Raw genomic sequence first — 3,603 nt, 5'->3', positions numbered from 1 at the left:
ATTCCATCCAAGGCCTGCTCCACCTCCCACTCTCTGCCATTCTGCCACAACGACAGCTCCTGATGTGATGGTAAAGATGGGACTCAGTAATCTGATGTAAAGGAGGGACTGAAGACCCTGATGTGATCTGGGACTAAGGACTGCATTTCCAGGCGGGCATACAATGCCTTTTTACACTGGCACATGCTACCATTGGCTGTAATTGACAGCTCACTAGTCTGTAGATTACACCTGGCCTGCCCCATCCACCTCACTAGCTGGCAGAATGGAGCTACGAGTGGCTGAGGATGTTGGTGTGTGGAAGAAATGTGCCTGCACACCTACACTCGTCCTTGGTTGGATTAGAACTGAAGGTGAAGGGTTTGGGGCCATCATAGGCAATGTATTCAATGCACCACACATAACCCAGCATATATAACATAGCTAATAAAGACGTATCTGGCTGCCTGTGATTTTCATCAGTGGTATTCTTTGTATTTCTTTGTCTGTTACTTAAACAATGACATACCCCCCTTTATGACATTCTGTGATACCTCCATATGATTGTGTTTACAATATCCAAACTAAAAAAGTGTTGGCTTGAGTTCTACTTTAAGTACCGATACTGTCCACGTTGTGAAAACGTCTGTCAAGTGCCTCACTCAAATGATTATCTTCCATGGCCAGGTTGGTGCAGAGCAACCCCACCCAATCAGGAGGTCTGAAGGGTTGTAGGTGTGCTACAGTGTTTTATAATGCCCAGTGGAAACACTCCTGATGACATGTTGGGTGCCTGAGTTGTATCTTCTTCTCAATCAATGTACCGTATTTTTCCGTGTATAAGACGCTACTTTTTCATAAAAATCTTTATCTAAAAAATAGACGTGCGTCTTATACACGGGGGTCGCGGTTTTGAAAGTGCTGATACCACTGCAAACTAGCCTCACGGATTGCAGAGACAAGATAACAGTTCTCCTCCAGTCATAAATCTTTTGAACCTGACGTGAGCTGTTGCTGGGGAGATCGTGTAGGCAGTGCCCAGAGCGGTAATGTCGGAGCATTCTGTGACCATAAAAATGTCAGAAAGTGAAAAACAACCTGTAAACTCTCTAAACTCATGGTATGGTGTCAAACAAGAGGTGATTGTGAAGTCCTTCAAGAAATGTGGAATCAGCAAAGCCATGGACGGAACTGAGGATGATCTTGTATATAGAGACAGTGGGGGTGATTTACTAACCTAAACACACGCACGCACCAGGTGTGTGTGATTTTTACACAGCAAAGCGTATTTATCAACCAAAAAGTCTCTAAAAGCATATTTCCACTAATGCCATATATGGAAAAATCATGCACATGATGCATATATAATGCTGCTTCACAGTTTAGACAAAAATGGTTAGCTCATGCATTTACATTCCTGCATTCATCAACGCAAGCAACACAATGTAGAGCTAATTTACACAACATCACCTTGCAATTCAGGGCAGGGCTTTGCACAACACACCTGCTGGGTGTGTACACACTACAAAGGTGTCTAGATTCCACCTATAGATCATGCTGGGAAGGAACACACTGCAGAGGTGTATACATGTTCGTGGTGTGTTTATAAGGTTAGTAAATCAGCCCCAGTGACTCAGCAGACAGCAGTGATGCAGCAGAAGTTGAAGAAACTGATATGTTTGAAGCTAAAAGTGATGAAGAAATCAGTGATGCAACAGAGGCTGAATAAAGTGATTGGCTCAGAGGTAAGTGTGATGCATAATATCATTTAAAATATTGATTTCTGAATTTTGGGTAAGAAAAGTTGGGGGCATCTTATGCATAGGGGCGTCTTATAGAAGGAAAAATACGGTAACCACTTTTAGGAAGGTAACTTCATTGCAGTCGGATTAATGGAAGGTGTATGAAACTTTACTCTGCTGAGTTCTGTGCGAATGGTGAAAAGATCGAATGTTATTAAACTATTTTCTCTCCAGGTCAAATTTAACTCTTCCATAATCGAGTATATGATGATAATACCATTTTATGGCCACCAGATGGAACCAAGATCTCAGGAAATTATATTCGTGACTCCTCCCAGCTAAAAGGTCACCCCCACCTGCTCTATCGAAAATGAGAAAAGAAAACTTTTGGCTTTAGATATTCTTCAACAGTTTATCACTTTTCTGATCTTGTCCTTTGCTCGATACTTTTAAATTGCAATCATGTGACCGGTTGGGCCATTGTCTGGAGGTCTGGAAAACATGGACGGTTAGTGGTCCTTGAAGACCAGATGGAAGGCTTGCTATACAGGAATGGATCCTTTCCACCCCGATCCTTCAGACTTTGCTCATTGTCTGTCTTGTTCTGTAGGGTTAGGGTGCCCATTCCTCCATGCCTTGCTGTCCATGTTACCTTGAGGGGGATCGGGGCTGTGCTGCCCTGTCACCTCTCCCATTAGGATTATGTTCAGCCTGAGTGTCACGTACCTGGTTGGAAACTGACTGTGGGAGGAGGCTTCCCTTGTACCTCATGTCCTGAGGACTCTGGAGGAGGAGTCAGAGACCTGGCAGACAACGAGTGGCACGCGTGACTGTGCAAGTTGAAGGTTGGTTCTGTAGCAGAACTGGGACAATCCTGAATTCAGGGTCAATCAAGCCGAGGTCAAACCAACAGGACATAGACGGTACAAAAGGATGAGGCAGAGGCAAGTCCAGTAATCAATGCAAGGTCGGGGGCAGGCTGCAGGCAAGAGTAGTCAAAGGCAATATTGGGGTCAATTCCAGGAGACAGGTAGTTCGCAAGGACAGGAAGTCGCAGGACACAGGGACACAGGAGGGCTGAAGACAATCCACCAATTTGTAGGTGTGCGGGCCGGCTTTAAATAGGGAAGTAACCTGATTAAACGCGTCACTTTCGGTGTGCCATTTGGCGCGTGTTCCGCAGTATGCGCATTCGCGTAAGTGTTCTCCGAACAGTACGGAGGACGGTACTTGGCGCATGCGCAGGAGGTGAGGGTTGCTGACACTGAGCTGTAAATTACAGACCCGGAAGCCCGGCTGTGCCACGCATGAGGGCGGCTCTATTCTGGGAATATTGAAAGTGAAAGGAGAATCTGAGTTACATCTGTAATTTATTAGCTCAGGATTACCCGGCTCACTGACAATACAAACTGAACTTCGCTCACTCCAACTAGCCCACCATGTTATTCCGGTTATTCCAGTTCAACAAGTCTGTCTCCCACATCTGTCCTACCAAACCTTAAAGGGATTGTACATTTATTTTATATATTTCTTTTTTATGAGATACATTGTTTCATGTCAAAGCTGAAGTTTAGACAGCTTATATCCCCCTTATGAACATGTTAATGAAATGTTAAAATAAACTGTTTCCATTTTCATCACATCCAGGGCCGGATATCCCACAAGGTCATCGAGGCAGAGGGGCGGCAGGGAGCAGAGGGGCGGCAGGGGTGTAGAATCTCCCAATGTCCGGGTGCCGGGTGATAAGTTGTTTTCTACATTTAGCTTTGCTTTGGGCAAGCAGAGCTAAATGTAGAGAGGGGAAGCCGCTCGTTCCTTTACAAGTGATCTTGGCGATGTCGCCAAGATCACTTATATGCAGCCTGCAGGTCTGTCCTCCCCC

This window comes from Nanorana parkeri, unplaced genomic scaffold (genome assembly GCF_000935625.1).
Source record: "Nanorana parkeri isolate BGI_ZX_2015 unplaced genomic scaffold, ASM93562v1 scaffold2214, whole genome shotgun sequence".
Lineage (NCBI taxonomy): Eukaryota > Metazoa > Chordata > Amphibia > Anura > Dicroglossidae > Nanorana > Nanorana parkeri.
Note: the sequence above shows the minus strand (reverse complement) of the source record.